General features: G+C 39.6%; 1 protein-coding gene across 1 annotated transcript in view; it reads right to left on the reverse strand.

Annotated features, from left to right (window-relative positions):
• The window catches only part of MAN1A1 (mannosidase alpha class 1A member 1), a 139,435-nt gene that overhangs the window by 103,488 nt on the left and 8,479 nt on the right, over positions 1 to 27,468 (reverse strand). The window lies entirely within an intron of this gene.

Consider the following 27,468-nt stretch of genomic DNA (forward strand, 5'->3'; position numbering starts at 1 on the left):
TGAGAGCGGTCCAGGTGCACGTCCAGGAGCCCACGTGCTCCTCCCCAAACGTGCTGAGAAGAATGCACACAGCTCTGCAGGCCTGGTGACAAACCACTGCCACTGCAGCAGGTCCAACACCTCCCCTTGGCAACCACCAGTTTTAACACCTGCTCAGGAATAGTCTTCTTTAAAGGTCACCACAAGCAGCATTACTTTATGTAACAGAAGGAAAGATTTTGCCACCTTGCTGTTCTTCCTCCCCTCTTCCACAAGGCAGAGTAGTGCTGGGAATGCCAGAGGTCATCTTCCAGACAAAAAGTGACAATTTCAGACCTTTTCAGAGATAGTGCTTCAGGCTGTCAGATGACAACACTGCTCTGTCCTTGCTTTCAGATCTCTTCTTGAGGCCTTGTGTGTCAAGGATAATTTTGTTAAATAACATTTATAATCCTAAATTTAAAAGCAGCAGCCTTGGGACATGCTGATAATAGTAATCCTGCACTTTCTCCTTTCCTCTTTCCTTTGCTCAAATCTCAGAGAAATTATGTCAATTAAAAATCTGCATTAAGCCATACTATAACAAATGACAACAGATTTTTTAGAATACTGCCATACTTGTCAGAATAAACATTTCCCCACTATTAATGGGAGAAAAAATGCACATCTATCCTGCAGGAAAATTCACAGATGTTAATCTACACTACAGGTCCAGCTTTACAAATACAAAAATTGGCAATGGCAGTTAATATGTGACCATATTCAAGCAAAAGATTAGCCTGGTGTCAGATCTCAGCTGAAAGGCAAGTCAGAGACCCTGTGGAAATGGTCTCGGGCCATGGATAGCAGTGATATGCTGGATGGAATTGCTGCCATCCATGGCCTGAGACCAGCAGGAGCTGTTTCCATTGCTTGACTTCATTGCAGAATGGCTTAGGAGCTCCCCCAAGATGGAGCTTTTTGTCTCAAAGCAGAACTGGTAATAGGCAGCCAACTGGCAGGCTTTATGATTATGGGCTCTTCTCAATCCCTGGTACAAGGATCAAGACTGCATGAAACCAATCATTTGTCCACAGCATATTTTCTAATTTACCAATTGAAATTTTCTGGTAATTTGCCTGCTGTACAAGAAAGACTTATTCTGCCCTGCCATCATATCCCAGACCTGCAAGCTCAGCTTTAGATATCAACGTACAAACACCCGAGATTTCAGGAGGCTAAATCCTAAGCTTTGTCAAAGCTTATTTTCTCATGCAATCACATCAGAATCTTTTCATTTGCTTAATCTTAATCAGGGCACACCACACAAAAGGCTTTTTTTTTTTAATTTAAATAAACTAAACTTGTAATTAGGTGGCCTGAATCAAAGGGCCTAAAGATGTAGTACTATAGCAACATGATAATTGCTCAAGCCACTACCAACATTGTTCTTCCCTTTTCCCCTCCTTTTTCTCCTAGCACTTCTATGCTCCTTCTCTTGCCTAAGAAATGCAGTGGTCATCTATTCCCAAACCAAGTCAGTTTAGGAAACAGAAACTTTTGCAAGTGATATTCTTGTTTTGAGAATAATTTTTGTCTTTTCTGACTCCCCAAGTCAGATTGTTGCCAGTATCAGTTACCAAGAGGGAAAGGCAGGAACAGCTCCAGACTGGTTCAGGCCAGCCACAACAGTCACAAAGTGTGTGATGCTACAAGATGTTCTAGATGTAATCACTTTCCTTTAGTTTTTCCCCATGGATTGACACTTCAATGATATTGTATCATAAATGTATGTGTGATTTGGTAGTAGAAACCACTCTGATTACCCTATTGCTCATCAACCCCTAGCTAATAAGACAGGAAGATAACCCAGACAGTAGACCACTACCTTCTAATAATATTTATTATTGTATGCCAATGAACATGAGATGGGTTGTTGGGTTTTTTTGACAAAAAGTTCCTCCCATTCTGCTAACTACTCAGGTACACTTATCTAATTCCTTCCCAGGAAATTACAATGTGTAGATTCCACAAGCCAAGCAGACATGAAAAAAACAACAAAACCCCCCAAACAAACAAACAATAAACCAAAAAGCATTGCTCTTCCTAAACTTAAGGAAATATTCCAGCACAAAAAACCCTACCAGAATTTACTGAGCAGATCAAACTCATCTCTTTTGGCTAATCAAAGCGTTCTTTAGAACTCTTCTAGAAAGCCTAGATTTAGACAAAGCCACTGAGGTTAGTGAGTAAATTTGCTCCTAAGAAATCCTTGCTTAGACATCTGGAGATTTATGGACATTGAAAGCAAAAGGCAGCTCCAAAAGCAGTGAGCCCTCTAGTGTTTCAAAAGAAACGAGTCATTCCAATCAGACACAATCGTGAATGGCTCTTCACAAAAAAAGTTATTAAAAGTTATTAGCTCGTAGTGTCACTGTGTTACTGGGCAAAGAGCCCACAGACACAGCAGCCAAAGAACCCTACCTTAATCAACACTGCCTTGCTACACAAGCGACCTTGAGCATCTAACCTATCAAGAAGTCGCAATTTCTAGGATTCAGTACGTCAGAAATACTCTACATTCTTTCCCCCCTGTGGAAATTACAAAACCGTATTAAGTTTCCCGCTACATTAACTTCCTCTCTGTAAATAGCTTCATTTTCTATGTAAGAATAAAAAGGTTCTAAAATATTGAGGAGCAATTTTAATAGACCCAGCTTGCCAATGTAATTCTTTGCTTAGGCAAACCTTCTAGCACTGGTACTTCAGAAACAAATTTTAACAGTTTTTTTTTTTGAGAAATCCATCTATCTTTGCAGTGTTCACCTTTTTGTTTGCACAGGATATCACCAAATCATTATCTCCTGATTTTTTTTTTTTGGTAATTCACAAAATCTTTTGATCACATCTCTGACTACTTGTACAAGTGCTGTTGATCACTTGAAATTTCTAAAGATCACAGTTTCTGAGAACATCTGGTACATCAACACAACTTTGTCTTTTTAGCATCATTACTGATGATGTTAAAAAGACAAATTCCCAGTGAGGGAGACTCCAGCAACTTTTGACTAAATGATTCCTGACACTCTTTAACTCTACAGTATAACTAATAAAATTATTTTAAATAACTACCTATTAACCTTGCAGGATACTAATAGGCAGAGTTATATTTGTATAGAAGCATCCCTCAGTTCTTCCAGTTTTACTACATATTTAAAAAAAAAATTCTCAGAATGGTTGGGATAGAAAAGGAGAGACGATCTGGAGATGAACCCCTTCCAGCCTCTGTGCTAAAGCAGGCTCACCCACAGCAGGTTGCACAGGATTTTGTCCAGGCAGGGTTTGAGTATCTCTAGAGAAGGAGAATCCACAACCAGCAGCTTGTTCCAGTGCTCTGACACTCTCACAGTAGAGATGTTTTTTCCTCACATTTAGATGGAACTTCCTGTGTTTCTGTTTGTGCCCACTGCCACTTATCTTGTTGCTGGGCACCACTGAAAAGCCTGACCTCGTCTTGACCTTAAGATATTTGTATGTTTTGATAAAATCCCATCTCAACTGTCTCTTCTTCAGGTTCAACAGGCCCTCAGCCTTTCCTCATAGCAGAGAGATGCTTCAGTTCCTCATCATCTTCGTAGCCTTTTGCTAGACACTCTCCAGTAACTCCTTGTCTTTCTTGAACTGGGGAACCCAGAAGGTTCATTGAACCTCAAACTCTAGCACAAACTATCAGCTCTTTCTCTGTGAAAGCAGAGAATAAATAAAACCCTTTCCTACAGTCATAAGATTGGCCAACTAAAACATGATGATAATGCACTCCCATTTGTTGGTATTTTAGTTACTGTCATCTTTCAAAGCACTCTAACACAACACCTAGAGAGGACATATAAGTCACTTGAAATTTGCAAAATACAGCTCTATTCAAACATTGACAGAAAACAACAGCAATGCTGAATCAGCACAGTAAGAGTGGTGTTTAGATGGAAACCCTTGCAGTACCAGGTGGAGTGAAAATAATAACTTAATAAGGTTTATTTTTAGCAGTTACATATAAGTGGGGGAGATGCAAAAGAGGATGTCAGGAAAAGAATTAAAGCACCTTTTAGAACTGGGATATTAAAGGAGAAAAAGGACTAATTACATGAAATAGTACCATCCTGACCTTCAACAGAGCCATTTAAATCTTGCCAAGACAGAGGAGGAAGGCAGAGGACCAAGGTAACTGAAAGTTCAAGAAATGAAGAGAAAAAAAACCCCAGACAACTCCCTTCCAAATCAAACCTCCCCCTGCAACAAACCTCTGAAGAAAATGTAACAGTTTATATAGTCTCTATGAACTCCCACCCCTGGCTTAAATAATCTTTTCTTTCTCAGTTTACACTGATCTTTCTACACATTTAAGTTATTCTCACCTTTTAAACTCCTTACCAGAACTACATGTTCACTCAGGCTACTCTCCCTGCATCTTCTCTCCTTGCTGCTGGAACTAAAACATCATTTTCCCACAGTATCAGCAAGGGCAAGGAAGTCCCTAAAATTAGTGAGAAACCTCAACAGGCATTCCACTTGAACTTTCCTCCTGCAAAAATCAACTTGCATGGCTGAGGACTGTTCTGGGTCTGGCTGGGATGGAGTTAGCATCCATCACTGCAGCCCATATGGTGTTTTGAACAGGTGCCTGAAATAACGCTGATAACACAACAGTGTTTTGGCTGTTGCTGAACAGCACTTGTAAAACAGCAAGGCTTTTTCTTTTTCCAGCTCCTGCCCCTTTTCCACTCCCTCTGAGAGGGAGAATGGAGGAGGCGGCTGTAAGAATGAGGAGGGGGACACCTGGGAGAGCTGACTCCAGTTGGTCAAGGGGTTATTTCTTACCATGCTAACATCATGTTCAGCAACAAAAACCGGGGCAGAGGAAGAAGGAGCAGTTTTCCAAGGTGGCTGCTGTTCAGTGACTGGGTGTCAGTCTGACTGTGGGAGGATATGAGTGACTGCCTTTGCACCATTTGTCCCTGTCCCTTCCTTCTTTCACCTAATAAATGGGCTTTATCTTGACCCACCAGTTCTCTGGCTCTCATTGTTCCTGTTCCCTCCTGCAGCCCACCTGGGCCAGCAGCTGTGTGGATGCCTGGCTGCTGGCCCTGTGACCCACCACTGTGTCTTGTCAGCGCAGGAAATTCGTGACCACAACACAAAATTCCGGTTTCTTTGCCCCAATGAAACATTACATCAATGTTAGCAAAACCTCAATTTATAGAAAGCCTTATAGTCTTACTTTCTGTTTCCACTACTGTTAACCAACAAGCTAACTATTCTGTAAACTATTCTCCATAACCTGTCCGCAGCCACTGAGAACCAACCAAATTGCAGCACAGCAGAAAAAACCATTATAAGAATTTATTATTAGCAAATGCAATACTACCTTTGAAATTATTGCCACCAATTAGGATTTCTGTGAAAAACTCTATGATCCACCTTCAGCTGATTCACTATCACTTTCAAAAAGCTGTGCTGAATATATGAAAGCTTTGTTTAATATGCTCTTACTGAATCTACTGATTACCACAGTGAGTAATTTTTAGAAATACACAGCCTTTGTTTCTTTAGGTATCAAGAGTACTAGATTTGTTTCACCATTTTCACAATGATATTTAGTGTAACATTGCGCTTTAAAGAAACAAAAGTTATTAACTGAGTTTATTGAGCTTGTCCTGAACAATATGCAACTAGAAAACATGAAGTAATAGGTTAATTTTCTCTTTATCTCAATACATAATGCTTTTTCTAGGATTAGTAAGCACAACTATTCATTTGACATTTTCCCTTGTTTCTGAGCATGATCTTTGTTACCTTTGTCAATATTCACTGTTATTGCTTTGGTAATGCTTTAAACCTTTCATTTCAATCTTTTCTTGCAGTTTTGCATGCCATGCCATCCTAACACGTTCCAATGTCTTTTCCATCTGGAAATATTTTGATCACTAATAACTACCTTGACTTTTTTTTTTTAAGTAATTTTTATCAGTATTCACAGTGTGTTCAGACTTGCTCTATAGCGGAAATTCTAGGTAAAGATGTAAGGTGTTCCACTGTAGTTACTTCTTTACTGATTAGTTCATAACCTTACCTAAGCAAACATGCAGATCTGACTAACAATGATACATGTCTGCTTTAGGCTCTTTCAGTTATTCTGTCTACTGTTATGCTGGACTACTGACAGAATTCACTATGAGCAACTTTCCATAAAACGAAAACTTTTTAACCAAACACCAAGGAGAAAACTAGTAAAAACTGGTTTATATCCAGATCACTGTTTTCTGTACATAGAATTGTCTCGAGTCTATTTGCAAACTAAAAATTAGCAATTATACTTGAATTTTATTTTAAGCTATTTTCTGTTACTATTGCTTACTTCAGATACAAAGCTGAAGAAATAATCTCAAATGTATAAAGGTTCATCTCAGTTGATACTGTTTATATTTTTTTTCTCTTGAATCTGACAGAAATGACAGACTCCCTTTCTCTGTTGGCAACAGAAAACTGTTTTTTTTCCTTCGAGACATGAAAAATAAATCCTGTCACTATGAACCTTCATACAAATAATCACTTCTTATCTGTCAGCAGGAAGATTACTGCAAATCAGGAGCTTGACAGATTTTTGGTGTTTATAACCTCATTTCCTAATGGCATCACCCTGAGTTAAAAGCAAACCACACAGCGTCAATGTTTGTGTAACAGGCACGGCCGAAGTGTCACCATTTCTAATTTAGCAGGTGGATGACAACCATGCTCTGAAGCCCTGGCAGGCTGCAGGAATTCCCATGACTGCTTCCTGATGGGACTTCCAGCCAGCCAAGAAAAGCCACAAATGAGACTTTAGCATTGGTTTACGGGCCAGCAACATGGATTCCCAGTCACTGCTTTCCACAAAGCAGCACACGAGGGTTTGGGGAACATTTAGGCGCTCACAGCTTCCTTGTGCACTGTGATGGGAATGAAGGACTCCCCACAACCCACAGGGCAGGGCACAGACACAAAGTGGGGGAAATAGCCATGCCTCCTACCACAAAAAGGCAGAACTAAGGTAGGCAAACTGGATTACAGGGTTTCCCCTTATTATTAAACACGCACATCATATAATGGAATACTTTATAGGGTTCTGTATTTAATGATCTGCATTAAAGGGATATGTGAGCAAAATCCTGCTACTCCTCAGCATTTAAATATCTTACAAATAATTCATTTCTTGCCCACAAGGGCAAATTAAAATATAAAAAAAAATCTAGCATTTGCATAAAAAAAAGGAAGGAAGAGAAAATAAAAATCTCAAGGCCTATTCTGAGAATTAATTCATCTTTTGTATTGTAAAGCACTTCAAACTCCTCAAATGGAAAGCCTTACAGAAATGCTAAGTATTATTCCCTCATGTGTTAAGTTACAGATAAACTTCTATTCTTATATTTTCTATTCCTCACAGTAGCTTGTAAGCCTCCTTAGGACTGTATTAAACTATCCAACTAATATTCATCATATGCCGTTCTGGGCATCATTTATTAACCAGGGACAGACTCTGCACAGTGCTTCATTCTGTTACTCATTTTAAAAGGAATCAATTATCCTATTAATTCTGTAACAAGAATTCTAATTAAAAGGTAACTAAAGAGAACAGGAAATTTGCAGGTAAAGTATTTTCTAACTTATTCTATTACTGCACATTTTATTTAATGCACAAGTACACAAGAAAAAAGAGACTATTCCATGTAAGAAGTAACTAATAAGAACAGCAGCCCTTATGCTTTGATGTCTGCATTAAAAAATTAGTTTGAAAAATGATTGTATGACATGTGAAACTAATCCATGACAACAAGTCACGTTTTAGTCATTTGTCAGGCGTACCTCTCTTTGTCAACTGAGTATAATTGAAATATCTCTCTTTGTTAACAGTAATGTACTGCTAAAATGACGAATTTACTGAAAACCTGGAGACACCAGAATATTTTACTATTGGTTTCTGAGAGCTAGGATACAGTGCATTAATTATTGCATTGCTCATTTTAGTAGAAGACACCAGAGTCATAAGGCAGAGAAACCTGAAGCAAGACCTTCAGGAAGGAAGGGTTTACCTGCATACTTCCTATAGTAATATCATTCAGTTAGTATATTATATTAGCCAATATCTACAGCCTGCTTCTTACCTGGCCATCTCACCAGTACAGCTACAAGGAAAACAAACTTTTGGTGCAGCACAGAAGTATCCTGAGACCCCTTCCTTGACCAATCAAAAACTAAGAAGGCAAGAAAAATGTATGGCCCTTCCCACAAAGAGCACTGTCCTTGCACTTACTGTAACCAAAAGTCTGTTTAATTGCAAACAAATGAAATTTAGTTCAGGGAAATAGAAAAAAGGGTGGTTCAAAATCTTGCCCACGTAGTTACCCAAATAACAGCATTCATCCTACCTTAAACCAGCCAGAGTACATCAGTTTTAGCTCAGTTTTAGACTCATTCACTCAACTCCAGCTGTCTTTCACCAAAAGTATGGAAAACAAAATAGATATGCAAGAAAATGCTATTTTCTTATCAAATTGAGGGGTTTGAATAATCTTTTTCTTATTATGTTTTATTTTCCGTCCCAGGTAAGCTAGGATTTGAGTTCTGTGGACATTTAAAAGGTTTTTCCTGAGAATATCTGCTTTGAAAGCATCAGTTAGCATATTGTTGAATTCCTTCTTCCTCCAATTCTCAGTTACTAGTGGGTGAACCAACCACACATTCCCACTAACTACAAGGCTAAGTGGGAAAAGAAAAGAAAATATAGTACTGAGGTATAGCATTATGAAATTACACACGATTTATGTTAATAACTGAAAATCTTCATTGTTAACTTATACCACTTGTCATTTAGGTCTGTATACATAAACAAGATAGAAATCTTGAACTGTCCAAGTCTTCTGGTTCCAAACAAAAGAGCAGTCTAAAGAGCAAGCCATACAGCCTCTACCTTACAACTTAGCAACTGTTACCAAGATCTGCATTTCAGAAAAAAAATGAAGCCTACAGCCTGTCACTCAAAAGAACTGCATTGCTCCAAGGCTGTCTTCTTCAACACTTAATATAAAAAGTCAGATGGACTCTTTAACAGATATAGGGAAAAAGTATTTCCTTATCACTAGCACAAGAGATAGATGATGTTTCTTCAGACAACCTATTATTTCAGCAGTTTGGATATTTTTTTTTCTTAAATCTCTGTGGTGGATAAATCAGTGATGTTCTACTGTTCTGGTTTTTTTATCTAAGGAGAGTCACTGTCAGCTATTTTTTAAGAACCAGATCACAAAGATGTTTTGTGTTAATTAAACACCCATTAAAAGAGAAACATTTCACATTATAAGGTAATGTGGAAGAACTCAGGTCATTGTTCATTACTGACAATAACCAGAAAGAAAACTCAAATATTTTCACTTAAAACAGGAAAGCATTGAAGAGTTGTATAAAGAAATTGCAGAATTAGTAGCAGCCTCTGAAGTTCATGCACGATTTGAATAATGTCATAGAAGGGAAGGCAAAAAGAAAGCAATTTGTGGAAATACTACTATTATGAACAATAGTGGTATACATAGACTCATCCCACTCAGTGTCATTTTTTTTCTTAGTCTACTCATGACTTGCTACAGTTTCCAAGAACTCCCAAGCTGAACAGTGTGAACAGTTCAGCTCCTGCACCTGCATGATACAATCATGCTTTTGTTCTCTTTTTCCTACTATTCTTTAAGAAATGATTTGGTATGTTTGGCTTCTGATTAGGTTATAAATTATTCACGGCATGGACTGTATGTCCTGCTTGTTTTTAGGTACCTGGCACTCCACAGCCATGCTGCTAGTGAAGTTCCCAATCTCAGCAGGGGCAAGGCAAATAAAAAAGTGAGCAGCACAATAATAAGCAGTATTATGCATTACAATACAGACACAGGAAGTGATTAACATCAAGGTGATTCAAGCTGCTGTTTCAGAGCATGATTAACATACACAAAAATGAAACAAGATACTTTCACACATTTTGAACCTCAATCTCCCCTTATATGCTTTTAAGTTTTATTCTGCTGCTAAAGCCAGTAACAAAGTTTTGGCCACCTTGTTAAATGGAAATTGTCAGTATACCCAGGTTTATCCAGCATTTCTTTTGAGATACCAACAACAACTAAGAAAAACAACAACAACTTTCTTGAAGTTTCTCCCCCTAGCAAAATTAGTCTACATTCATCCCACAATCCTGCTTCCAGGAACAACAACTAAGAAAAACAACAACAACTTTCTTGAAGTTTCTCCCCCTTGCAAAATTAGTCTACATTCATCCCACAATCCTGCTTCCCTACCAGGGAATTGCAAGCGACAAGACAGTATCCTTGATGGTAAGAAGTTTTAGTGGTGAGATGAATGGCAGATTGGCATTGACAGGCAAAATTTCAGATGTATTTTCTAAGAGCAATGTTTCTTTAATCATATTTTCTTTTATTTACTTCTACTTGATTGAAGCAATCACTTTTAAATGTTTTTTAATTGCAGGTTTTTTTTCCTTAAGAAAAAAAATGAAACAGTGAGCCATGCATTATTAATCAATTTGAGGCCATTACCAACTTAAATGGCTAATAACAGTAAGTAAAAACACAAACAAGCTACAATAGCTACTAGAGTTTCCCAGTTAATGAGAAACTTACTAGAGCTTGATGCTGCCCCCAAATTCATGAAGTGGAGGGCACTTTGAGTTTTCAAAAATGTTGGGTACTGACAATAAATACTTCACCAATCCTTAGGCCATCAGCTTTGACAAAAGGCCAGCTCTTCCTTTCCCCTCTCCTCTCTTCAGCTGGAGAAGCTGAAGCACTGTTAAAGCTCATTACTGTGGCCACGGTGAAACTGCACTTCCCCAAGTCAGAGAGCCTGTTCACTGAAGAGTATTTACATGGATTAATCAGATATGCAGTTGCTCCATGGATCAAGGGCTAAGTCTGCATCATTACCTCTACCACCAGAAAGTCTCTTCAGTCTAATATTCTGGAATTAGAGCAAAAGGATGGGACTGATTCCCAGCAGCTGAAAACCAGTTACACCTGGGTCAAAAGCAGGTGTATGACGCAGAATATGATGCAGTGCAACCCTACCAAGCTTGTAACCAGCCACTTTGGGGTGGAGGAAGGAAATCCAGCCTGGGAGCCAGGGCTGCTGTTGGCAGAGGTCAAAACAGGCTGGAGAACAAGAACTTCATGACATTTAGCAGGGTTCAGATGGTGCACAAGGACAAGGAGCCAGGGAGGCAGAGGTGTGGGCTGCCCAGGGTGGCTGTGCCAGCTCTGTTCTGCTCTGGGGGGTTCCAGCACTGTGGAGGCACAGACCTCAGCAGCCCTGTCTGACCTTGGATCAAGGACCTTCTCTCATATCTCCAGACCATTATCCTGCAATCCCACCAAATTCAGTATGGATTGCACATATTTATGCACATTTTATAGGGCAAGTAAATTGACTTGCTATTCCTGATCAACAAGGACAAAACTCAAATTTCAGCCCAAGATTGTGGCTGTTCAAAATATTCCAGATGAAAATCATGAATTGTTAAAGCCTTTTCCCAGCCTTCAGAAATATTTCAAGGTATTTTCTATATTGAAAAAAATATGTCAGCTATGCAAAACACTGCCAGCTCATTTCTGACAGGATGTAAGAGCTATCTACTTATGGCACAAGTATGGAAAGATCCAAGAAGAATAGTTAAGATAGTCAGACCCTCGCAAAATGGGATGAAGATCCAGTGTCATCTACAAATTCATGATTTCTGCCCATTTCAAATGTACATCTACTTATCTTGGTCAGAATTGATGAAACAGCTTTTCTAGGGCTGCATTTGATTTCAGAAAAAACCATTATTTTAAGAAGTATTTATTTCTGTGGCCCTATCTCCAGGAAACATGGGTTGTATAGTAGCAACTTTTCTAAGGTGAAAATTTCTTGCTGTAAATTAATCATCACATCTAGCTGTGCACACAATGAAATAACCACCAAAACAGGAAACGTGTATCAGCTATTTTCCTTCAGCAGTTTTATCTCAGTATTCGAAATGGACATAGTAAGCTGCCTAAACATTACCATTCTTTGTGTGGCATTTTTTTTCCTCTTGAAACATTTATTTGATTAGGTGGCCTGTGGATCCTGACACAGTCAGTGTTGGTCAGGTTCCCCAAATACAGGACACTCAGACCTTATGCCTTTGCTTAATTCCACTATCACAGTATATACATCATACAAACAGCTGGACTGGCAAATTAACTTTCCAGTTCATGTAAACACATCTGCAAAAATAGTAATATAGACACTTTCCCCATTCCCAACAGGTGAAATGTATACGTATGGCATCTATATTTCCTTCTGTCAGGCTGGAGTAATGATGGCACCTTGGAAATAATGTCTGTCTAATGCCATGAATCCCTTTGTGGAAGAGTGGTGCTTAAGAACAAACTTAAAAATCTAAACAAGTCTGCTTTTATGTACTAAAGTTAATTTAACCCTTGGGTAGTATCTATTCCAGTGCTACACACAGCATATTAGTGCTTTACACAGTATTTTTCTTATACATCCAAACCTTCCTCAGCAATAAGCAGACACTATTGACATAGAAAATCATAAGATGGCTAATAGTTCATCAACTCCATGTGAGTTTGGGAAGAACTGTCACAGGCTTATGGAGAATGCCTCTGATCATGTTTTCATGGCAGTCAAAAGAATCAGATGTTCAGTAAGGAAAGAAAATGAATGCAAAATCATAAAGCCATTATGAGACAAAACCAGCCACCAAGGATACTAATGGTCTGTTCCAAACATCTCCTGGCAGTGGAGGATACAGAAGAAAAAGAAAGAATTCAATGAAGAGGCATTAAGATATTTTCATCAATGGAAAGAATGAAAAATGGGCAACAAGATAAAGACATGAAAAAGTAAGGATTGTTCCTGAATGACTTTGTAAAAGACAAAAGGAAGAAATTAAACACACAAACAATTAGTTTTTGGGGGTTTTTTTGTAACTGAAAAGGCAAACACTCGAGAATCATTGCCAGAAGATACAGTAACCTAACAGAATACTGAAGGATTTGAGAGAGCAGATGGTCAGAGAGTCCCAGACTTCATACTGCATTTCCTAAACTGTTAACAAAAAGTGTGTCAAATACAGTTTTCACAGCACAAATGGAACATAATTTTAGTTTGCACTACCTATAACACAGATTATGGCATGATGACTTTTATTAGGAGATAGCTTCTAGCCAACACAGCCAGTAGAGACTTTATATTATAGAGACCAGTGGTTGTGATTAAGGTTGGAAAAGACCTCTAAGGTCACCAAGTCCAACCATTAACCCAGATCTGGTGGCTAAGGCCACCAATAAAATATGTCCCTAAGCATCACAACTACATATCTTTTAATAACCTCCAGGGATGGGGATTCCCTGGACAGCCTGTTTCAATGCTTGACAATCTTTTAGTGACAAAGTTTTTCCTAATACCCAACCACTGGTGCAACTTGAGGCCATTCCTCCTTGTCCTATTGCTTGTTACATAAGGAAGAGTAACCTCACCTCACTATATTCTCCTTTCCGGCAGCTGTAGAGAGTGATAACATCCCCCTGAGCCTCCTTTTCTCTAGGCTAAGCAACCCCATCTCCCACAATGGGTGTAAATTTTAGCTTTTCACTGCCATCTAAATTTACATTTTCTCAGCATACATGGTGCCTCACACAAATATAAGCTACAATAAAAAAACATACAAAGTGTAATGCTTCTCCATAATACAATGCTTTCAACATCTACCTGCCATTTCTGACCTTTCCTAAGAAGGAACAGGAAAGCCAGCTACAGAGAGAAAGGAAAAACTGTGGATGTGACTGCTTTCCAGCCACTCCTTTGTTTTTTAAATTGTCTTGCTTTTTTTCAGGCAGGTATGTAAAACCACACAAGTCTCCCAGAAGCTCTGTTGACTCCTCACTTGCATTTCAAGATTCCTTAAGAGAACTTAATGTAAACTACAGTAAAGATGAGACAAAGTCCTTGCTCACCCTCAAACTATTTTGGACAGTTCAGCCTAAAGTCGAAACATTAGGGGCTTGGAACAAGGTGGTCTTTAAGGTTCCTTCCTTGAAAATAATCTAGAGAGTTTGCCACAGCTGTTTTCTAAGATATACTTCAAAGATAAGCATAACTATATGGCAAAAGTGAAAACATTCAAATCCTTATAATAATTTTTAAAAAAGTACCTATGTCAAGTCACCAAGCTACAAAGTGTCTGGTGGAGTAAAGCCAGTGATGAATCTTGGTGTTGAAAATCCACTTCCCATGTTTATAAACAGCTCTCCCTCAACACACAGAAAACAACCAACCAACCAAACATATACAAGCAAAAACCACATCAACTTCACTTTTTATGGATAGAAAGATGAATTTGACAAGCCCCTTGCAGGCAGGCTGATGGCTGAGGAGCAGAGCAGGCAGGGACTGAGCCTCCCCAGCAGCCTACTTGACAGGTCCTGTCAGTTTTCATTTCTGGCTTTCTGCCTGCCCACGAGCGGCTTTTGTAAATTCTGAAAATTCTTTTGGGTGAAACATTTTTTAAAAATAAATATATTGTTGTTTAGTCTCACATTTCTTCCCTAAATATCAAAGTTCTCCACCAGGAATGTTCTCTACCCAGCTCTGGGCTCAACCCCTTTTCCAAGTTTATCCTTTTCCAGCTACCAAGTCCCCAGATCTCCAGTGCAAACAGCCGCGGTTATCCCTACAGAAAGGCTTCAGAAAACCTCCAGCTACACTTCCAGTTACATAAACATTGAGGTATGTGTGAACTGTGTTATTCTGCAAGCTTTTTGGGGGTGCAGGCGCGAAGAATTGCAGAGTGGCAGACTCTGAGCGCGGCGGGGCGGCGGGAGAGAGGCGATGCCGGGCTGGAGGCGCTGTGCCGAGATAACAGCAGCGAGATAACAGCAGCGCCCCCGGAGCGCGAGATGCTCAGATAACACAGGGGAGCAGCCCACACACACACGGCTCACCCCGACAAGGCAGCAAGGCACGAAGGGCAGGCAGGCGGCAGAGATAACAGACTGCTAGCTTTTAACAGGATTAAGGCCGGCGAGAAAAGCGAAACCAGGCTGGTTAATTGTGCTGAGCATGACAAATGGAAAGAACTTGGAAAGCAAAGAACGGGAGAAGGGAATGCAAGGAGAGACAAATCAGGTGTTTGAGGGCACATTATCGGTGCAGTGGGTGCTCCCCTCCTGCAGGTGAGGGAACACCGAGAGAGGAGCTCCTGAGGTCTTCAAATACGGAGCAGATCTTCCCCCAGGTTTACAGCTCATTTGGGTAATACTAATGGAACTCTGTTCATGAAAAGTTATGAATTCTGTTTGTACCATTCTGAAACAATGCAAATAGCTTCACTCAGGACCTTTTTTGATTGTTTTTCCTGTCTCAAAAATAGATTTCTCTCAGGCCAAGGCAGGCAACAATCATTCCAGTTCTCAGAAGATACTCAACACAAAAAACGACTGCCAGATCAGAGTCTAAAAGGCGTATCTACAACAGTTTCCTACCCCTAACAAATGCTTATGAATAGTACAAACAAATAAACATTTCCTATGAGTAATAAGAGCGTTCAGAACTTGAGAGTGGAAGACTTTTGGAGCCAGATGTGACGCTTGCATGATTAATAATGCCCAATAGAGTTTTCTTCCATGAAATTACTCAACTGTTTTCTGAGCTTGTTTGAATTTTTTATACTCATAACATCCTGCAGAATGATCTCTACAGCTCTGCAACATAATGTGCAAAGAACAGGTTTTTTCTGGTTTTATCACCTAGTAGTTTCATTTGATGTGCCTTATATTCAACAAACAGGAATATTTCTCAGAATAGATGCAAATAACACCACTAAGTACACCATAAAAACTGATGTCTTACTCTTACCTCTTTCCCCCAATTGCAGTGCTTTTCTAAAAACATGGACTCCATTTAATCTTAAAATTTTGAAACAATGTATGCTTTTATTATTCATTTTGGTAAAGACTGTTGTAGTGGAGAATAGACTTGACTGAAATTTATGATATACTTCCTTCTAATTATCTACTATTTTTGAATTAGAAGCTAATGTGCTTTAAATCTTAGTGCTGCATTCTAATATGGGGAAGCAATTCTCATCTTCTCTGAAATACTTTATTAGATCTATCCATAAAAACTTATATAAAACAGCCATGTTTAGTTACATGTTAGCATAGTACCCAGTTTTCACACCATGTTCATGAGCAGCATTTTTAAACTCTCAGTGATGAGCAGTTGCCTGCCTATGGTCTCGGTCTCTACACATTTACTGATTTCAGAATCAAATTTCAGAAATCCAGAACTTTTAACTTTTAAGGATTCAAATATAACATTTAGCATGTTAAATTAACATGCCTTAGATGTCTAAGATGACAGTTTAGGACAACAGAGGTTTCAGTCCTTCTAAGGATATAATATTTCACCAGAAGTACACAAAGTTCCTTTTTGGACCCAGAAATTCAACATATGAGCTATTTAGACAGCTTCTTACAATCTTCTCAAAACTGCAGTATGCTTCATTCCTAGAACTTATTCTTTCACAGTATCTCTGTTCAAAAATGAAAGAGGAAGAAATAGTTGTTCGTCTGACACTACTTTTTAACAAATATGTGAAATGCTTTACTCAAAGAATTTGAGAAAGGCTTTTCAGTTCTTCCAACACTTCTACTGCTGTGTTTGGGACTAACATAATAAAACTACATAGATTTTTCATTCCAAGGTTTCTATCCTGTAATGACCACTTGAAAGAAAGCTATCATAAAAAAAACCCCTCCTGACACATCTGTTAAGTTTGTTTTGTCTGCTCACTTTCACAAACTGCTGAATCATATTTTCTCCACATGCAAAACAGACGACTGACCACACACAGAGATCTCATCTGAACATTGTGGCTTGGATCTGTAATTAGCAAAGGTTTTAGGTTGTTTAAGTTTGTTTTAGAACCAGGACACAGTGGAAGGGTCTGACATAATTTGTTTAGAGTAGGACACAATGTATCCTAGTAGTTTCCTGTTAATCATAACAATTCATCATTCCCTGTGTCCAGTGATTTAGGGCTGCCAAGCACATGGAACAGCAAACCCATATGCATTGGTGTCCCGATTCTGGCTAGGATGGAGTTAATTTTCCTCTCAGTAGCTGTACAGTGCTGAGTTTTGGATTCAGTAAGAGACTAACGCTGATAACACCAATGTTTTCATTGTTGCTAAGTGGTACTTATCCAAGTCAAGGACTTTTCAAGTTTCCCAGACTCTGTCAGCAGGTGCACAAGAAGCTGGGAGAGAGCATGGCCAGGACAGCTGATTGAACTGGGCAAAGAGATATTCCATACCATGGAACATCGTTCTCTGTATAGAAACCAGAGCAGTCCTGAAGGACTGCACCCCATGGAAGGGACCCATACTAGAGTAGTTCATGAAGAACAACAGCCTGTGGGAAGGACTCATGTTGGAGAAGTTTGGAAAGGATTGTCTCCTGCTGGAGAACTCCAAGCTGAGGAAGAGTTTAAGTAGTCTGCCCCTGAGGAGAAAGGAGCAGCAGAGAAAACACATGATGAACTGGACACAGACCCCACTCACTGTCCCCTCCACACTGGAGGGAGAGGAGACAGACAAAATTAGCAGTGAAGCTAATCCCAGGAAAAAAAAACAAGGGTGGAGGGAATGTATTCTAAGATTTGGGTTTACTTTTCATTACCCTAATCAGATTTGAACTCCTCATGTTTAATCTGTTTTGCCCATGACAGTGACTGGTGAGTGACCTCTCCATGTCCTTATGTCTACCCACAAGCCTTTCAGCCTCTCTCACCTGTTCAGCTGAGGAGGGGAGAGACAGAGCAGCTTTGGTGGGCATCTGACTCCCACCCAGGGTCAACCCAGCACACCCAGTTAAGTATATTTGCAAACTTTTAGCTGACATGGTTAATTGAGAGTTAAAAATTTACCTGCAATAGTTAAGGCAGGCAATGAAGTACTGATGTGAATATTGCAGTGGAAATCTTATTGTCCCATCTGCCAGTCGTAAAAACAAACAAGGCAATTCTATCACTGCCTTACCCTGATGAACACAAGAGACTCATTTCCTTGTATTCTACTTGTACCCATTAATAGCCTATATTCTTTTAAGGCTGTCATTTCTTTGAGGAGAAATCAGCTTTGAGCTTGGTCCTTTTACACGTACTAGTGTAGCAGCTTTGACAAGAGCTACTAGGCAGTGTGTTCATCTGCTACTGACTCTGAAATAGGTCACTAACCATTGCCCCAGCTACATCAAAGCAGAGCCCTGCAGAAGTGTCACGCCAGTCAGGGCCCACAGCTGGAGTGCTGAAGCGCCTGGAGCTTTTCATGTCCCATTCAAGAGCAGTGAGATGTGGCAGGAAAGCCTTTGGGCTGTGCAACACAGGAGAGAAGGCTTTGCTCTGGTGCGTGGTACTACTGGAACTGGTCTTGTACCACAGCTTCTGGCCAAAGATGGAATGCCAGAGAATTGGTCCCACAATACACCACTATAATTAAAATATTTAGCAGCTCAGGCTTTCCACTTCTCTACCTGGCTTCATGCCTACCTTTATATATGATGCCTCTGCCTATTATGCTAATAATAGGTAATAACCAGATGCCAGAGCAAGAAACTATCAAGCTTAAATACTGAGCAAGTATTTTACATTTTTTGAGGAAGTTATAAAGTCAGCATCAAAAGTCAATAATGCCTGCTGGTGCAAGTGAGTGCTGTAATCGGACTGCAGACTAAACCCAAGGCAGTGTCAAGCAGAATGTAAAATGAAGGGTCTGCAAGAGGCAGCACATCAGAAACACGTCTGTATTTGAAGTTCCGTGACAGGATTAAATAAACTCAAATTCAAAAACTACAATCTTCCAAAACACATGCCCTGAAAAACTTGTTTAATATTTGCAGTCTAGTGCTTTTTTCATTGATTTAAAGAGAAATTGTTTACTGCCTTCTTTTGGAGGAACAGCAGTCTGTGTAGAGCATCATTTGCTATGTTTGAAAGCGACAGATACAGCCATAAAGAAAGGAAATCCACTTTCACTGCAGTGCTCCCTCTAATCCTCTGTCTTCATTCCCAACACTAATGAAGGGACATTAGAATGCTTCAAGAAATCATTGGGAAATGCCAGTTCCATGCCATCATGTCACAGTTACCTTACAAGGTAGACAGTGGGAGGAGAGTCTCCAGATGGAGTGATCTTCCAATGATTCCATCTCTGTACAATAACACTCTTCTTGGAAGCAAACTACTGTAATAATTTGTTCATGGAAGGTATGTTTTTCACAGATCAAAGTGGACTACAGTTTTAGCTTGGCTTTAGTCCACATTACAAAGTAAATAGAGGAATATATGTTCAACCTATGCCCAAATTTCAAAGAGAAGTACAAATATTCCCCAATTTTCATTCATTTTCAGAAACATTTGCCCCCTGTGCTCCAAAAGGCTTGGCATCAAGTGCACACGCCATGTTATTCTATGAATAACACCAGCACACACACTGTGACTTAAGGGAGAGATGATTTTTCAGTGGCAAAGTGTGTGCCAGAAAAGCAGTGGGGTTTTGGTGAGTTTCCTTCCAGCTCTGATCTGGCAGAACCACAGCTGGTTAGAATTTTAAGTGTACTGCCAAAGTCTAAGGGAGAATAAAAAGAACATGAGTTTTTGTGCTGATCTGGGGAAAGTGGTTGACTGTACAGATCTTAAAAGGTCATGAAAAGGCAAAAATCTTGTTTTTTCCTCACAATACATATTTTTCCTACTTTTCTGTAGAAACAGGAGCAAGAGGGTTTAGAGACAGATGCTAATATAAATTAAATTCTGCTGTAAAACCTCAAATTATTTCTAAATTCACCTAGAAGTACTACTGAGGTCATTGCTACTTCAGTAATACTAACCATCACACAAAAGCTGGAGAGCACAAGGAGACAGAGATGTCCCAAAGTGAGAAATTAACTACGTGAATTAACTGTAGAAATTAAATTCTTATTAAGTACCTTGTATAAAAAGCTGATCGAGAACTGCTGATAAGAATTTTCAGTAAGCTGTAAAGTAGTGAATAAAATTTGTTTTGCAGCACATTCTGACTTGCAAGCAAATACTGCTCTTGCCCAAAGAGGTCTATATTTAGTTAGTAATAGCCCTTCTGAAGACCAAAAATATTCTTTATCCCCAGCATTCCAAAGGGTGAAAGGCAAAATATATGAATTATACAAAATTTAATCAGAGTTCATACAATAGTCATCAGTCTACCTTTATACACAGCTCCATACTAAGTTTCAAGAGCTACCTTTCATCATCTGAGCTAAACACTTCCTCCCTGCTCACCAGCCAAAACAAGGGCATTTCCCAGGCTTCAGTCTCACATACAAGCAGGAACAGCTGTGCAATACTCACGCTATAGAAAAGCATGCTGCGTAAAAATTACAATTTCTGTTTACTTCTTTGGCAATAATTCCATGTATCAGGGTATGAGCTTTTTCTTTAGTCTTTTTTCCTTAACAGACATATAGATTTATATATCCAAACACACACAAATTTTCCTCCACTCCAAACGCTCTTAAATGCTGATTTCCTTGGTAAAATGTGTCACACTCACAACATTCCAGTTACTAGCTTTCAAACTAAGGATGAGTAAGTTTGCCTTATCCCATCAGAAAATCTTCTCTCCTTCTTTATATATAACATCTTTGTGGAATTTAGTAAAGTCCAAGGAAAAGGCTGAAGTTGAAATTTGAGTGAGACTGAGGAGGTGGGGAGAAGAAACATAACATGTAACAAATTCCCTCTTGTTTTTGACTAAAGCATGTACAATGCCACCCAGGATGCTTCCTAGAAATAGCATATTTGAAACCAGATATTACAGCATAGCAGGAATATCCAAAAGAAATTATGAATAAGTTATTATCTTCCAAATAATAGCACATTCATGGCCTGCAGAAGGTCCCCCCATAACGCGGGATTAAGGGCAACCAAGCTGCCAAGCACAAGAGAATCATTATTGGTGATGCTGCAGTAAAATCAGCCACAAAGTTCTTAGGGAATGTTTCTATATGTGGACACAAGGTAGGGCTGGTAAAACAGATACTTCAGTGTGTTTGGCATTGAGGCAGAGGATCACGTCCACATTTATTTACACTGCACTGCTCACATGAACACAGGGGACTTTTAAGCTGGTTTGGAGACTTGTCTTTGGCATCAGCCACCAGTCCTGTGCCTTCCTCAGAAAACAGACATTTTGCAAACAGTGGCAGGCATCTGAAGTGAGAAAAACTCCTCATGAAAAATAAAGAATAAAACCGGCATCACAGAAATACTATGCTCAAACAAAAGGTAAGGAAAAACTCAGCAAAATCCCCCCATCAGAGAACACAGTAATGGGTAATTAGCACACCATGAACCCACTGCAGAGGCACTCTGAAATGAACACATGTAATACCTTGCAGTGCACTACTCTGTGTGTAAAACAGCTCCATCGACATTTGTGTCCTCCAGGTTCTTATGATCAAGACTACAGCTGACAAAAAAATAGTTCTCTCAGCGCCCACCAGGTGACTGTTCATCTAGAAGTTTCTTTTCATGTGCAAGAGATCAAAATGGTGTGACTTCACTAGCTTAGACTACAGGATCAGCCTTACGTAGGAAAATATTGAATTTTTGAAGGCACTGATCAAAAATGTAGAAGTGGACAAGTGCAGCCACTGGTCATGCTGTAGATTGCTGAGCATCCAAAATAACTTACTTTCTGGATGAAATTAAAGCTCCATACTCAGGTACAGTAGAAAATTTAAAGAAAAAATAGTCTAATGAAAATTAAAATAAGCCTAACTCCTCTTTAAAACTTCAAAGCCCTTTCCTAAACTTACTCAGTTCCTACCAAAAATACTCATTATAGGTTTTAAACAGCTACCTTTTCACACTTATAGGGCCAAATAAAAACTGTATGTAGTCACTGTTCCCATAAGAAAGGGCCATAACTTTGGGGCAAAAGGAAGGTTATATAGTCCCTGCTATAGATAGGAGGAGCTTTGCTTCTCACATCACAAAATCAGAATAGGTATGTCAAACTGAAGGGATGCTCATGTATTTCTATAATGCTGCAAACCAACCCTTTTAGAAGTGACTAGAGGGTCTGGACACTGAGCATGTGGCAGTGCAAGGAAAGACTTCATTTTCAAAACCCAGCTTCTGTAAAGCCAGACCTCTTTATGATGTCAAAAGTGACAGAAAATCAAACACTGATGAGTTGGATTCTTCTGAATCCGTGTGTAGTTCAACAGTACAACCTCACTGTAAAAACATTTACAGTTCCTCTTTCGAACACCAAAATAAGTCACAAAAACCAGATGGAAATTTAATTGAAAAATACATGTTTATAAGTGGTTATACCCTTAAAAAAGAAATCAGAAATCAGACAGAACTGCACTTTAAACCTACTTTAATGGCATCCATGTAAGTTTCAATACAAACTCCAAGCCTAACAACTTTGAAATTACTGTTTCATATTTGCACTGTATAAACATCAGGTGACTGATACTTTGATCAGAGGTATGCAGAGGAAAGATACCTCAAAACAGCACACAAACCATGTCAGTGTGCTCGTCACCCATCTACAGCCACAAAAGTGGCAAAAGCTGCAACTAAGAGCTTTGTTTCCCATCAACAGCTAGTATTTAAAAAATTCTAATGGCAAGTCCCTGTATTAACCAAATCTCTTTGTCCTGTAAACACTTCCTCATCTTTTCAAATAAAAAATATCTGCTGAGCTAATATACAGTTTCCTTCTGGGCTTCCCCAGAGAAAGAGAGAGGCAGCAAAATAGCCAGGAAAGGCTGCATTGGCATTTTCCTCCACCACCCCAACTCCCAGGATAAAAGCTTGCTTCAAAGCAACTGATGCATGAATGAGAAATGTCTAAACCCCAAGTCTATTCAAATTAAATGCTAGACAGCAGAGATTACAATCCTGAAAGAACTGCAGAAGGCAATATAAGACCCTGAACTTGAGGGGAATGAGCTCAGCTTCTTCAGGGACCTGATCTGCAGGATCCCATGGGAGAATCCCCTGTAGGTGCCCAGGAGATCTCATTGACCTCCACTGTGCCACATCAGGAGAGGAGGGTGGCTGCATAAGGAGCTCAGGGGGAGCACGAACCTCCAGGGAAGGGGGGAGGAAATGTGGCGAGATGTCCAACAGCAGGTCAGAAACACTGGCTGGGCACCAGGGAAGAGGAAGCCAAAACTCATCTGGAACCTGCCAGAGGACAGGAGGTGCCTTTACATCAACAACAAATGAAGGACCAAACCAACCGGGCACTGGTGACTGAGGAAAAAAAACAACAAGGAAATTCTGGGGAATTACAAGACCGCTTTATTCCAAACCTTTGGAAGAAAATGGAGCAGAACCTCCTTCACTCTATTTCCAGGAATATGAAGGACAAAATACCTTTACAAATGGCAAGGAAAAATTCCCAAAGGCAAAATGTATCAAATCGACCCAGTTACTTATGAGGAAGCCACTGGCTCTGTGGATGAGGGCAGCACAGCAGACACAATTTCCCTGACAGGCTTTTTGACAGAGTCCTGCCTGAGCACTGAGCAGTGAAAAAGGACTCATAAAAAAGTGGCTGGTTTGACACTCTCAAGACAGCTGTAAACAGGTCAAAGTCTAACTAGCAGCTAGCTAGGAGTGACGTGTCCCTGGGGTTCAACTGATCCAAAGAGCAAACACGCATAGTCACCAGCTGCACGTGTAACCCAAACTCCAGCAGTCAACAAGGGGGACAAGAGGGCTCCCACCTGAATGATCCCAGGAGCTGATGACCAACTCTTGAAACCAAATAAAGCCAAATGCAAAAATCTTATGCCTAAGTATATAACAGGAACTTAGGGGCTAAAAACCAGCTCTGGGACAGATGTCCTGGGGGTGCTGGTGAACACCTGGTTGAACACAAATAAACATCCTTGCAATGATGAAGTTGAACTCTACAGCAGGCTGTGTTAGCATGAGTTCATGCTAACGATGGGAAGCACCCAACACTTTCCATGCTATGTTCCTGATGCCTCAAATGGAAGCCTGTTTCTGGTTTTCAGCTTCTCTGCAACAATTAGAGATATTCTTTTTAAATTATAGAGAATACAATGACCTATGAAAAGAGGCAGATGAAGCTGGGTATGTTTGGTCTAGAAAAGAGAGGCTTCTTAATGACTTAGGGGATACCAATAGAGAAAAGGTAGCCCAGATCATCTCAGTGTGGCACAATGAAAAAAGTAAAGGCAGTGTCATCAGTTGCAGCAAGAGAAATTGTATCTAGCCACGATAACAATTCAAAAATCCTACAATAAAGGTCTTCAGACACTGGAATATGTTTGTCAGAGGGGCTGCAGAATCTCCCCCTGCAGAGATCTTCTATGCTTGAGTGCACAAGACTGAGCAACTCAATTTTATTTTGAAGTCAGCTCTGCTCTATGCAAGAGAGCAGGCCTCCAGAGGTCCAATGGTGAGCCTGAATTTCTCTCCTTCTGAATAAAAAAATTCTATGGCAAGCAGAAGGCTGGGAAAAAGAACATATAGGACTACAGTGTGCATAAACACAGACCAACTGAGTCTCCATAATGCCTACAGATGATAAGGCTTCACACGAAAACTGTTTCCATGAAGTCTAAAAACTTTCTTAGAGGACATCTACTTTATATAATATTTAGATTGATATAATAAAAAAATAACTTGTGTAAAGCTGATTGTTGAAACACAAGGGTGTCTTTGCTTCATCCCAATGTTCTGGATTTTGCTTGTAGCATATGTATAATTATATTTTCAATTTATATGACGATTTGTAAAACAAAACAAACACTATGCCTTTAACTTTTTGCAGACCACACAGAGCTTGTCCCAGCAAACTGCATTCTCAGCTACAGACAACAGACCAATTGCACAACCTATTCCACTCTTATGTAAAACTTTTATGTGGAGAGAGATATGAATACATCTCTATCAATACATGAATATTTTTTTTTAAAAAAGAAACTGCATGAAGAGACATAAGGGCTTTTCTTCAGAAAGACCATTTCTTTGAACTGCCCTTCTTGATCTGTGATGTCACTTCAGCCCTTGACAAGAACACATACCTTTCTATTTCAGTCAGTTCAAGTTCAGTGCCACACTTACTCTAGAGACTTACAGAATAAGACACAGAAATATCAGTCAATTTGCAGTCCGTCTTTACATGGCATAGTTTTTCCCATGGTGATTCTTCAGACGATCTCACCAGAACAGAGAAAGCAGCATGCAGTTTTGAAGTGGCATAACTTTTAAAATCAGTAACATTTATAACTCTTCTACTCTCTAAATGGTAATTAAGTTTTCTGTTGTTTGATGGGAGTGGGGGACAGAAATCCATCACTGCAAATGATTAACATCTATTTCTTTTCTTTAAGCTTTGAAGAATTTAGTATTACTACCTAGGTCCAACTCAGAATTTCAAGTGCAATTCTTAAAATCACAGATGGGTGGAGAACTACAACCACAGTAGCAAGCAACAGATTTCCCCACAGACAGCAGTATGGGCAAAGCTTTATCAGCAGTAGCACCATTCACTGCACCAACAGATGTCAGTGCTCAAAGGCAGTGAGAAAAGTGTGAGCAGAGTTAAAGGCTGGGTCTGCATCTGCATGTGTCTGTCACTGAATAGTAAAATTACTATCTCCTTAAGCACTACACTATGAAAGCAAAATGGCTTTTTTTAGCTTGATATTCTTTTACACTAGCTACTTCCTATTTCCTTGGAAGAAAGCAGCCCCTGAACAAAAGGAATTTCAAAAGGCAAAGATTCATATTAAGCAGGGAACTAGGTGAAAGAAAAGTATGCAGATACTTTAAAAAATAGTCTCACAGTGGTCTGAATGCTAATTAAAGAAGCAAGCCACACTGATCTAATGTCATTTTACTGCAATGTTTTAAAAGCAGACACTGACTTTTAATAAATAATTGAAAAAGAGAGCTTATGTTGCCAAGCAATATCATCACCCCTACACATGTGAGATGATGTAAAATCCTGGGAAGAAAATATCATACATTCTTTCTTTCTACTTTATTCATATGAAAAACACACAGTACTGCCTCTACCCTAAAGCGCCAGCATTATATACCTTAATATGGGAAGTGCAAAGCTGCAATCTTTTCCATTAAAACTTCAACTTCTGTTTCTACTCAGTATCAGAGAAAGAAGCTGATTCTTCTATGAGTACTTTCGAGATGCACACAGTGTCTTACAACAGCCAGATGTTCCACAGCCATCAGCTCATTCATTGCACAGAATCTTTTCAGTCCTTTGCACTGTATTGCCTACCATCTCTCCTGATTTTCACCTATTTTCCTATCTGATTAGAGATTTGCCCTTAAAAGAAAGGGCCCAAGTTTCAAATAAGTCAGAGTCCACTCACTTACTGTATTCCTACGACAAGTCTAAAACCAAGGTGCATGCAGCTTCCAAGAAGGAGTAGGAAGACAAATGAAAATAGATTTTACACTTGTAGTTACCCTTGCCTAAGAGACCGCACATCTCAGTGTTCCCACAAGGACTGTGAATGCTTAATTTTAACAGTTATAAGAATGTAACAGCAGGTTATGTGCTCATCCAATCTGTTTGAAAAGCTTTTAAAATCAGAGGCATCAAAATGAGCAATACCTGTATCTTCATAAATACCAGCTATAAAATCCAACCAGCTTACCGTGGAGAGTTATAGCAAGTTGTCATATTATTTCATGCAAGCCTTTCTTGGTTACAACAGAGTTCAAACTGAAGACTTCAAGATGCAAGAAAGGCAAACTAGGAGTTTTACTACTCTACATGCCTTCCTTCATAGCAGCACTGGAGCACAGCGCTCAAGTGTTGCTTCAAAAGCTTCCAAAGCTAATGATCTAAACACAGAACCAGGGAGTCTCAGGCTTGACCTGTCCCTGCAATAAAACCATGCATTTAGCAGCAGTTTAGTGGTAAAGCAAAGCTGCTCATGTGCAATCATGAATCTCACTCCAAAGCTCAGGTTTAACCTGACCCTAATGAAGTGACTCGTGCTGGACACCTGCAGCACAGGTGGGAGCCAAGACAGCCCTCACCGAGCACAGAGCAACAGCCCCTGGTTTAGAGGGGAATGACCAAACAGGAACCAGGTCTCCACATTCTGCTCTGAAACCTCACTGTGCAAACCTGTGTGAATCAATGGGCTGCTCTCAGCCCTAGAAAAGCACCCAAGTGCTTCCCCCCTCAACAGCAAAGCCTTCTGGACTCTGCAGGCAGGGCTGCCAAGCAATAGAACTGCGGCTCAACCACAAGTCTGTAAAAAGTTTCATTTCATCTGGTTCAGGGAAGCATGAGCTTC

The sequence above is a fragment of the Zonotrichia leucophrys genome, chromosome 3 (genome assembly GCF_028769735.1).
Source record: "Zonotrichia leucophrys gambelii isolate GWCS_2022_RI chromosome 3, RI_Zleu_2.0, whole genome shotgun sequence".
NCBI classification, from domain to species: Eukaryota; Metazoa; Chordata; class Aves; order Passeriformes; family Passerellidae; genus Zonotrichia; species Zonotrichia leucophrys.